At 36.1% G+C, this 12,791-nt stretch overlaps 1 pseudogene; it reads right to left on the bottom strand.

The window, feature by feature from the left end:
- Window positions 1-5,823: 5,823 nt before the first annotated feature.
- Window positions 5,824-9,814, bottom strand: LOC127807139 (protein PHOSPHATE-INDUCED 1-like; annotated as a pseudogene).
- Between the last annotated feature and the right edge of the window lie 2,977 nt (window positions 9,815-12,791).

Consider the following 12,791-nt stretch of genomic DNA (forward strand, 5'->3'; position numbering starts at 1 on the left):
AAAAAATATATTTTTGAAAACAATAAAAAAAATTATAAAGAAAATTCAAAATAATATTTTATTATTTTGAGTATTTTCAATCAAAACTAACTTGAAAACACAAAATGCAAAAAATACCAACCCCCACCTCAAAACCAATCTCACAAAATCATATTTATCAAAATCTAGTCATTAAATCTGACTCATTTTTGTAACACCCCTCCGGCAAATTAACTTAGGAAATTTTGATTATAATTTTTTTTTATATAACTCTCCGTGATATAATTTCAAAATTTCCCTACTAGTACTTGCTTGTTATTAACTTTACTTATTCCATATATGTTAGGCTAGGTAATCATCAAAATAAAAGCAAGAATCAAACCTCAACATACCTCAAACATTAATAATATTACATCGTGCTCATATGCATATATCATTATCAGAAAATATAAACGTAACCTGTGTGATGCATAACAGACCATGACATGTCAACATGATAATTAAAGCTTTCATGAACTGAGTTTTGTATTAAAAAACGCTTCCAAATCTTTTTCATAAATTAAGTCAAATTGAGTAGTACCACTTATTCTGCAAAACGATAATTTTGTCCATAGTGTAATTTTACCTCAAAATTCGTGTCGGACTTCAAATCGTACTCAAATATGAGTCTTGACGTACCCTAGGCATCATAATTTCTTAAGAAAATCATATTTCTAATTTTTTCTAATTTTTCAAATTTCTCCCATTTTCTCTTATTATTTCCTCAAAATTATGAAATAAATATTTTCTCATAAAATTTTCTCAATTTCTCTTCGCAATAATTCTTAAAACAATATTTCTAAGCCCCAAAAATTCCCTTATAATTTTCAAAATCTATGTTCTATTTATTTCTCATTTTCCCTTTAATTTTCAAGCATCTATTGCCTCAAAAATTCATAATAAATATTAATCATGCATCTCTTTTTCAATTTCATCATAAAAAATTCTAAAATATCATTCTCATATTTTTTAAATTTTTGAAGAAATTTTCAAAAATAACTTACCTTTCCGTGGAGCGATTTGGTATTCTTTTATACTGCGACGAAGCCTTGATTGGCGTATCCAACAACACATTTTGTCACAAATTTTTATACGAACTACTAAACCCAACCTATAGATCTATGGGCTTCTTTCAAAATTGTTTCTATTAGTTCCTTCATTCGTGACACATATATCCTTCCCTAAAATCGGAGTATGCCGTCTCTTAATTCAAATTTTGGGGTTTTTACTTGACCTTGCTCGTCAACCCATAATTTTATCTTGTGATCTTCAGGGAGAGCTAGTCATATCTGCTCTATCATTTTTGACTGGACGGTGAGACTGGCTACGTAAACTGATTTTTTTTTCGGAGCAACTCCTACTGTCATCAGACTGAAAGCGTCAACTAACTCCTATTTGGACACCATCATTCCAGCCATACTCACCGGTTCCTTTCTGCTTAAGGCGTCGGCCGCTACGTTAGCTTTACCAGGATGATACTGAATGACACAATCATAATCCTTTAGGAATTCGATCTATCGACGCTGTCTCATGTTAAGATTTTTCTGGGAGAATACATACTGTAAACTTTTGTGATCGGTGAAGATTTCAAAATTCTCACTGTATAAGTAATGCCTCCAAATTTTCAAAACAAACACTACAGCAGCTAATTCCAAATCGTAGGTTGGGTAATTTTGTTCATGCCTTTTTAGTTGCCGAGACCCATAGGCGATTACCTTTTCGTATTGCATTAGCACTCATCCCAATCTATTTTTCGCGGCATCAATATACACCTTATAACATCCAGACCCATTCGACATGGTTAGAACCAGAGTGGTTGTGAGTCTTTCTTTGAGCGTCTGAAAACTCCTTTCACATTGCTCGTTCCATTCAAACTTTATGCCTTTTTGAGTTAACTTCGTAAGGGGTGAGGCTATCTTCGAGAACTCCTCTATGAACTTTTTATAATATCCGACCAATTCTAAGAAACTCTTGATTTCAGTAACGGTGCTGGGCTGGCTCCATTCTCTTACTGTTGATACCTTTGCTGGGTCAACAAATATTCCTTCAGCTGATATGACATGCCCTAAGAAAGCCACTTGACTTAGCCAAAATTCACACTTGGTAAACTTAGCGTACAACTTGTGTTCTCTCAATGTTTGTAGTACAATTCTCAAGTAGTTTTCGTGTTCTTTCTCGGATGATGAGTAAACCAAAATGTTGTCTATGAACACTATTACGAATTTGTCCAAATATGGTTTAAAAACTCGATTCATCATGTCCATGAATGCCGTTGGGGCGTTGGTCAATCCAAATGGCATGACTAGGAATTCATAATGACCATATCGAGATCGAAATACTGTTTTGAGTACATCGCCAGTTTTGATCCTCAATTGATAGTACCCCGACCTCAAGTCTATCTTTGAAAAGACCTTCGCACCTTGTAACTGGTCAAATAATTCATCAATTCTTGAAAGTGGGTATTTATTCTTGATGATTACTTTATTTAATTGCCGATAATCTACGCACATCCTTAAACTTCCATCTTTCTTCTTGACAAAAAGAATTAGCGTTCCCCAAGGTGACATGCTGGGTCTAATGAAATTCTTATCCAACAATTCTTGAAATTGGATCTTCAATTCCCTCAATTCTGCGGGAGCCATCCTATAGGGTGGTATAGAGATGGGATTAACCCCTGGCACAATTTCTATTGCAAACTTAACGTTTCGCTGTGGGGGCAATCATAATAAATCCTCAAGAAACACATCTCCAAATTTTTTGATAATTAGCACGTATCTTAGTTCTACAAGGACTTCTATATTTTTTTGAATGTGTGCCAGTTATACGAAAGCTTCTTTTCGTAACATTTTATCTGCCTTTAGGGCTGAGACCCATTTCTTTTCGTTTATTCCTCCTTGTCCTCGAAATTTAACAATCAAGTTTCCTTTCTAAAGACTAACTACCTTGGCCTTACAATCCAAGGTGGCATCGTACTTGATTAGGAAATCCATCCCTAGAATTACATCGAAATCTCAAAATTGTAGAAGGATTAAATCTACCAAAAACTCGTTTTCCCCTATCTGGATTCTCTTATTTTTATATCCTGATGAGGTTTCTAGTGACTTCCCCATAGGGGTTGCTACTATCATATGACAATTCAGATTTCCTGATTTTTTCTCTAATACTTCGGATAATGCATGTGAAATAAATGAATGACTTGCTCTTGAGTTTATTAGAACATGCATAGGGAAACTAGAGGTAAACATGGTACCTTGGATGACGGCCGGGTCCTCAACCGTATCTTAACGTGTCAAATTGAACACTCTCCCTTGCTGAGCTCCCGAATTCAATGCTGGCGCTTAAATCTACCCCGACAGTCTTGGTTTTGGGCAGTTCCTTGACAAATGCCCCGGCTGGTGACAGTTGAAGCAAATTGTTCCTCTCTTTGGGCATTCTTGGTTGAGGTGTCCTTCGTTTCCACAGGTGTAACAGCCACTCATTCTTTGCCTGCAAGGACTTTCAGTGTGTAGTTTGTCGCATTTCACGCAAGGCTTTTCGAGCTTGAATTGAGGCTTTTTAGGCTCTAACATTTTCCTTGAACTTGGCTTATTCTTGGAGGCTTGTTGGTTGGCTCCTTGAATAGAGTCGATTCAATCCCAATTACCCTTGTTAGCCATTTCTTGTTATACCACCTCAGTATAGGACTTTGTACTTATATTACCGAGGGTTTTCTGAATCCTTAGCTTTATCCCCCCAAAAAACTTTTGCACCTCGATTCTCTCGTCCGTCTCATATATTAGCATGTATTTGATCGGTCGAGTGAAGGCGTCTTCATATTGAGCCACGTTCATGTCCCCTACCTGCTTTAGATCCATGAACTCCCTTTTCTTTGCCATTCTCAAGCTAAGCAAAAAATATTTGTTGTTGAATAACTCCTTGAATCGCTCCCAGAAGACGTAGGGTGTACTCGTTGATGCTGGGGTGGCCATAGCCCTCTTCACTCCCTTCCACCATCGTTCAGCTTCGCCTTGCAACATAAAAGTTGCACAATTCACCTTCTCGTCCTCTCCACAGTGGAGGTAGTCGAGCAGTTTCTCAGTCTGTTCGATCTAGAACTCTCCCTCACTGGGATCGACTCTCGATTTTCTTTGGAAAACAGGTGAGTTTTGTCGACGATATAGATCCAACATGCAAGATGGGCGTCTGCCTTGGGTCTGCATTCCTTACATGACTCTTACCATGCTTCCCACAATCATTTCAATTTGGTCCAAATGGCTTCCATTTGCTCTTTCTTCCTCCTGACTCAAGCTACCCTCAGGTATGCTATTGGTTCATCCCTCAGTACCTCTTTAGTGATTTGGTGTCAAAGGCTGTATTGCTCGCCAAGTGTTTACCATCTAAAAAGAAAGACAATATCCCATTCCATGAAAATTTCTTTTAAAAACAATTTCAATTCTTCATGCTCCAACATTCGACATTACAAGACAACAAGATACACAATTGACACACTATTAAATAAACATCGTTCCGAGGCTTCTTCTAAGAACTAGCTGATTTCCAAATCCATGCATCGTCATCCATTGCCTCGTCTTCGGACTCGACTTCTGGTCCATCAATACCTATCTCGTTGGCTAGGGCTGCCTCGTCGGCGTCCCATTCCCCATTCGAGTCTTATTCGTCTATTCAGTCTCCTTCAAACATTTCAAGGGCATGATCACGAAATTGCATACAGAAGAAATATAGGGATGCGTAATCCCATTGTTGGTGAATCCCTTCGGCTATGGCTTTTTATTCTTCTTCCAAGTGATTGATCAGAAAGTCTACTTGGGCGTGCATTAGGCTCGTTCTCACGAAGCTGCTCGGTGACACATCCCTCAAGATACCTTCTAATATGTTTAAGCGGTTGAAGACGTTCCCCACTATTGGTTCACTATCCGTTCATCGACTGGTCCAGTAGGTTACCCAAAATTGCTCAAGGTAATCTCCTTCCATGTTGACATTGAAAAATCAATCAAATTTTCACTATTAAATAGTAACTGTATAGTGTCCATACGTGAATAGTACACCAGGTAAGCTCACAAGAAAGAGATGTGGGTTATAAACAGACACACTTAAATACCAAGTCTTTCCTTAACCAGAATTTTCCTAAACATACACTTTCACTACACCACACCTAAATCCATAACCTCTAAGACTTCGATCATCAATCCCCGAATCTCTAAATAAGGGTTTCTAAATCTAAGTTTTTCTAAACATCGGGTTCATAGATTCTTGGTGATCTTTCCTAAGTTTTCTTATACTTCGCTCTGATACCAACTGTAACACCCCACTCTCTCGGGCATGTTATAACTTATGAAATTTTGACTATATTTTTTTTTATATAACTCTCCATGATATAATTTCAAAATTTCCCTACTACTAGCATGTTATTAACTTTACTTACTCCATATATGTTAGACTAGGTAATCATCAAAGCAAAAGCAAGAATCAAACCTCAACATATCTTAAATATTAATAATATTACATGATCACCTCAACATAATTAGTAACATAAGATTATTCGTCACTAGTACATAAGTCCCTCAACATAACATGAAACATGACATGAGTTTTTTTTTTTTTTTTGTTCAACATAACTTGAAAACATAACATATCATGACTTAAAGTATAACATAGCACAACTAATACATGATCGGGTCCTCATACATGAGCTAAATGCAAAAAATAACTTCATAATGCCTCGCGTCTTTACATTTCGCCCATTTCTATGTCTTCACTGCAAACCCCATCTGGAACGTTTGAATGTTCCTGAGGCAAGGCCTACATTAGATGATAAATCATCTAAGTAAAAATACATCATAATGCATATGTATGAATGTAATGCACATAACATCATAATTCTCATGTTTGGGTCGACTACATCTTAAGATTACCCATCATTTTTATAATCTCTCTGGCAGACCAGGGTGTATGGGTGCATCATTGGCAAAACAACGATGCCAGTACCTAATCCCAAAACCCATACAACGTATGACCATGAATCTCATCGTACTCATATGCATATATCATCATCAGAAAATGTAAACGTAACCTACATGATGCATAGCATACCATGACATGTTAACATGATAACTAAAGCTTTCATGAACTAAGTTTTGTATTAAAAAACGTTTCCAAGTCTTTTTCATAAATTAAGTCAAATTGAGTAATACCACTTAGTTTGCAAAAATATAATTTTGTCCATAGTGTAATTTTACCTCAAAATTCACGTCGGACTTTAAATCGTACTCAAATATGAGTCTTGACGTACCCTAGGCATCATAATTTCTTAAGAAAATTAGATTTCTAATTTTCTCTAATTTTTTAAATTTCTCCTATTTCCTCTTATTATTTCCTCAAAATTATGAAATAAATATTTTTTCATAAAATTTTCTCAATTTCTCTTCACAATAATTCCTAAAATAATATTTCTAAGCCCTAAAAATTCCCTCATAATTTTTAGAATCCATGTTCGATTTATTTCTCATTTTCCTTTTGATTTTCAAGCATCTATTGCCTCAAAAATTCATAATAAATATTAATCATGCATCTCTCTTCCAATTTAATCATAAAAAATTCTAAAATATCATTCTCATATTTTTTAAATTTTTGAAGAAATTTTTGAAAATTACTTACCTTCCCGTGGAGCAATTCGGCATTCTTCTATACTGCGACAAACCCTCGATTTGAGTATCCAACAACGCCTTCTACCATAAATTTTTATACGAACTACTCAACCCAGCCTATAGGATTTTTCTAAAAATTTTTGGTATTTTTCTCTATATTTTTTATATTAAATATAGTATATTATTAAATGTATTACACATATTATGTATAATAATATTTAATATAAAATATTATATTAAAAAGTGCTAATTTTATTATTTAGTAATTATTTTTTTAAATAAAATTTTATAAAATATTTTTTTTAAAATTTTAAAGCAAAGGCGTTTTTTAGTTTTCTATTTTAAAAAACAATTTAACAAAATGAAAAAAAGAACACATTTTTAAAAATCTTAAAACAAACATTCAAAATACAAAATTAAAAATAAATTTAAAATTCAAAACTGAATACTGATACACAAAAGAACACCACTTAAGTGGTGGAGAAGATTTGTGGGGGTGACGGACATGAGGAAATCCATATCCATAAAAATCTTGTGAATCAATAATTAGCTAAATGTTATAACCAATAGAAACAAAAAATAAAGCGGGGAGCGTATGGTGTTATTAATGAAAATGGCAAACATAGTAAAGATCAATCTGTATTTATATATGGATTTTAGCGATTAGAGTCAACCACTCGATACCTTTATATACCTATTGACCCATATATCCAAAAACTCAACAACATCCAATAACCGAATCTCCATAGATTTAAATTTAAACTTTTGGCCCAATTGAAATCGCACATAGGTACGTATATATCATGAATATGTGCTGAAAATTATCGTTGATAAAACTAAAAGACTTATCTTCGTGTAGATTGGGATCAATGAAGACTAATCGTATGATTGGGAGAGAGAGAGAAAGAAAGAGGTGGCTAGAACAAGTCGAAGGGATGTCGGAGACACCATTGCATGAGCGGGAGAGAGAGAGAGAGAGAGAGAGAGAGACGGTTGGAGGTGGAGGCGGTCGACATGTCTGAGGTGGAAGGCCACAGCTGGAGAGAGAAAGAGAGGGTTTCAGAGAGAGATAGTCGTGAGAGAGAGAAAGAATGGGCGTCGCGTCTCTAAGGTGGAGGACTGGACCATCGATCACACACCGCACACGAGAGAAAAAGAGGGTGGAGAGACGATCATGAGAAAGGAAGAAAAAGAGATAAGAGTAAATGTGAAAGAAATGGGTGGGCGGGCAAAAATTCTTGGGCCGGAAATACTTAGTTCTAGTGTGGAGTAAGAAGACGTTGTCGAATCATACAACGTGGGAACTAAGTACTTCCTCCCATTAATGCCATGCGTGTTGTAGCTAGCTCCGGTCGCCAGATCCACTAGAAGGTCGCCGGCGTAACTAGGATAGGCCCCCTTGCTCTATACTCCTGGACAAGCCGACGCGGCCTCCAGCGGGGCCTCGGTGGCGCCCTAGTAGAACCCATATCCGAAAGGTTTAGTGGTAGTTCCGACAAGGAGGCTAGACAGGTTGATTAACATCCCGTCAATTCCGACGTTGCCGTTGAGAGCCACCAGCGGCGGGCTTTGCAAGCCGTAGATTCGCTGGTGGAACGGCCAGGCGCATTGACGCAGGCACTGCGTCTCCGAGTTCCCAACCCAGATGTACGCGAACTTGTGGGATTTGACTATCCGGGACTATCCGTGGGTCCCGCACTGGCTCATGCAAAGCCCGTCGACTATGACGTTGGAGGCGGTGAGAATGAAGTTAACGACGTTGGATTGGCCGCCTTTCGTCGCCAAATGTTTGATCTGAGCCTCCAAGAGAGATTTCCCCATTAAATAGCTCTCGTCGAGAATTTGCTTTCCTAGAGACAGGGAGAGGGACGAGGAGAGCTTCTGGGCTTTGTTGGGAAAAAAAAGAAGATAAAAAATAAAAAAAAATAAGAGCAACTCCGAAAGGAATTGTCATTTTAGAGTCTTAAATAACTTTCAACAATATTATGGCATCCTGAACTATAAATCTACTCTAATAACAAATGCTAAAATAAAGGTGATATTTTAATATTTTTTATTAAAAAATATAATTAAATATAATGATTATATTTTATAAAACTTTTTAGTTAAAATAAAACTGTTAAATTGTAATCTTTGGAAGAGTAAAATTAAAAAAATAGTAGAACGGTTCGATGGCACCTCTTCTTTCTCCCTCTCCAAAGTTTAAAAATTGGCATTCTAAAAATATTGTTGCTATTTTGTACCTTGAATGGCATAGTGAAATTTTTTAAATTTGAGGTGTCATTTTAACAATTATCAACAATTATAAAATTGACACACAGATGACAAGAGAAATATCAAAATATCACTATGCAATAAATTTATAACTATAAAATTGAATATTCTTTCCCTAAATTCAAATTTCAATTACATTCAATTCTTAATTCTCACTCATGATTGATTTACACACCTTGAATAATAAGTAAATAAATTATTTTTCTTATTCATCAGAGATAAGATTTTTTTGCTTAATAATAATAATTAATAATTAATAATTAGCTAATAAATAGATAATATTACACAGTAAATTAAAAACAAATACTAATATTAAGAAAGAGGAAATAATCTACCAGACAAATTATCATTCCTCGCTCAAGATTCCAACAGTGTTTGCGGCGAGGCGGTAATACTTCTGCGTGGTCTTCCACCACCCTGCGACCGAAGGCTTGGAAGAAGAAGAAGGGAACAGCGAGCTGATGAAGCTGGTGAAATAGGAGAAGATGGATCGCTGGGTAGGCTTGAAATCGCTGTACCAGATGAGATTAACATAGATTTGGCCGTAGAGGCCATTGTGGTAGCGCAAGGTGGAGTTTGTCTGGTCCTGAACCAGTTGCTCGAGGTTTCTGGCAGCCATGGACAGATGGAAGAGAGAGATCAGAACGACAAGCAGCGGGACAAACCGTAAAACAAACGAAGCCATTTTTGGTTTCCGGACTGTGAAATGATCGGATTGGAGAAAGAGTAGAAACGGTGAGAAGAAAGATGAGTGATGATGGTGGCAATAACACACTATCGAGTGGGTAGTTATACAGACTACAGAAATCGGTAGCTTGGAGCTTACGTTCACCTTTCGAAGGGCAAATGAAATTTCAGCGAAGGAAACGCAACAGAGAGAGAGACGCGTTAGCGTTAAGTTTTTCCAAAAAGGTAAAACGACAGGTCCACGCTCCCGGCCCGTTGTTGCTGCCTATTTTAATAACTCGAAGCAGGCTATTGGGGCGTGTCCTGCACGTGCCTCTGTGCGACTGCTCGATGCTGACTATCTCGGGTTGCTTTAGAAAAGCCAAATGGTTAAAGTGTTGGGTGGTTTTCTTTCTTCGCTACGGGACAAAAGGATAAAATTTAATATGATTGCAAATAAGTGCTTTGGTCTTCACAATCATAGTTTACTAAAATTTAATATGATCAAAACAACTTTAAATCAAAGAAAACCCAAGTTTGCTCTTCCCCTCTCATTGTCCGCCGCCTCATCCTCTTCTCCACTAATTATTGTCGCCTGTTTTCTTTTTCAACAGTGGCACAAAGACTCTCAGTCTTCCAGGAAGAAACAGGGTAATGTCGCCTTCTTGCTTCCTTAACAGTGATCACAAAGACTGTCACTCGGAAGGATGGAAGGGGCGCCCATTTTCTTTCTTTAACAGTGATCACAAAAGAAAAATATTATTGATATATTATTCTGCATAGTTATATAATGGTATATTAATATCTAAAATGTCCTCACTTAAAGTGGTAAGACGCAATGAAACGAGAAATATTTATATTATTTATGTACTTTGTATAATTAAGATATACATAAATAATATACAAGTAATATAACTTGCCACAAAAACTCTCACTCTTTATGGAAAAAAGAGGATATTGCCGTCTATTTGCTTTCTTAATAGTGGCCAAAAAGCCTGTCAATCTTCAAGGTAGGAGGGGGAGGGGGTCAATGACCATGGCGACGATGAATCACGATCATGACTACTTAAGCTCATCATCATATCATTAATGGTCCAATTCCTTATGGTCTCCCATTATCGCAAAGCTCTCATTAACAATCGTAATGAACGCAACCATTCATCATTGCACCTAAATTTCTATGTTTAAATTTGGAATGCTTTCAAAGCTCTCAAATCTTGAGATTTAGTTGCGATGATGGACAACTGCATTCGTTGCGACTATTAATGAGAGTGATGTGGTTGCCAGTGAGATCTTTGCAATAATTGGCACCTACAGGGACCCATATCGTCGTTTGATGCGTTGATGGGCTTTGAAATAGTTATGATTGTTAATTTCTTTTTTTTTTTTTTTATAACTGACAATTTTTGTGGTCGTAGTTAAAGAAGCAAGTCTGTGGCAATAATAAATGGAGAAAAGGAAGGGGTGATTGACGAGTTGAGAAAAATGACAAAGATAAACTTTTTTCAAAAATATTTTAATCACATTAAATTTAAATAAAATACTAGTGCGAAGAGTAAAACAGCGGAGTGCAAATAGAATTTTTCAAAGGATAACAGTTTAGGTCCAGTTTGGACTACAAAAATTACAACGAAGGATGTTCCGTTCTGTGCCTTAAAGTACACAAGTTGACAAACACAGCTCGTAATAAATGTTGGAAATGGCAAGTGTAATAATATTATTTGATTTTCAAATTTGATAAATTTAATATTAGTCAATATAATTATTTATATATAAATATTATTTTGACATTACTTGACGATACACTTTTATATTGATGTATTGTATTATGTTTGTAATTAAATCAAAATAGTAATATTAGTATGCGAAGGGGCAATATGGGAAATCAATGAATTCCAAATCTCATAGAGAAAGAAAGGAAGAGACGGTGAACAAAGAGAAAGAAACGGGGGTTGGGGGTGACTGGTAAAGATGTTAAAAGGGTCGGGTTTTGGCCTAGCCCATTACTGTTCAAACAGTTAGTTTAAGCCGAGCTAAAGAATTTGGGCTCACGGCTCGATTCGTCTGAGGCCTCGGGAATATTAGTTAATAATAGCATTTCTAGAATATTAGTATTTCAAATATATATATTATTTAATTATAATATATATATATGACATCATTCGATCGGATCACTTCGGTCTAATCGGTCGGACCAACTGACCCGTGATCCAATTAATAGGTCGATTCACTCTCCGGTCCGATTTTTAAAACATTGCATTTTTAGACTGGTGTGTATGATCAAATGGGTCCGTATTGGGACTCGTGAGGGGGAGAGGATCCTAGGTGAAGAAACTGACGTCAAATCTGGACCCTTTGATTAAACTTACCCCAGTGACGATGTGATGTGTACTGGAAAGCACGAAGGGGCGCATGCACTGGCACTGGTTTGCCAGCTGGGTCGGGCCTTGACTTGACAGCTGCAGCGCCGCGTCACCTTCTTTCAACTCGGCCTTGATGTCGACTGGACCTCCCCCATTCGGTTAATTCCGATTCGGAGCTCCCTCCGAATGTTCTGCTCGGCACAACCCTTGAAACAATTTTCTTTTTTAAAAAAATTTATGAACTCGCCTGATTAAAGTAAATTTTAATTAGTTAATGCTAATTAATTATAAATCATAATTAAAGTCGAACAAATGTACTCCATTTTTATAAAATATATTTATTCTATCTTATTTTAAAATATTTAATTAATTAATAAATCTATTTAAAAATAAATATACTAAAATACAATTTGCTTGTTCATGTCTTAAAGTGGACATAATATCCATTTGCTATGGGCCAACAAAACCAGCGCGTCTGATGGATGTTCCCTGCCCGCTGAATATGGCCATGGCCCATGGTGTGTCTGGCCCCTTCTTTCTCTTTCATGAGACTTGCCAAATCTATTATATTTAATTTATGAAAATTATATATATTTTAAAAAAGAAATTGAGTATTTTTTTATTAAATAAAATTTTAATATTATTATCGTTCGAACACAACAATAAACTTATTTACTGAAGATGTTGTCTTTAAGTTGTTTAAATTTTAAAAGAAAGAGAATAATCAGAGAGTGTAAGATAGTTATTGGATGAATACTTCGATGTGTAATTTAGACACTCAAATTCATTGAAAACTTAGATGCAATATTGAAATAAGTATTAGAGG

The sequence above is a fragment of the Diospyros lotus genome, chromosome 8, assembly GCF_014633365.1.
Source record: "Diospyros lotus cultivar Yz01 chromosome 8, ASM1463336v1, whole genome shotgun sequence".
In the NCBI taxonomy this organism is placed as follows: Eukaryota; Viridiplantae; Streptophyta; class Magnoliopsida; order Ericales; family Ebenaceae; genus Diospyros; species Diospyros lotus.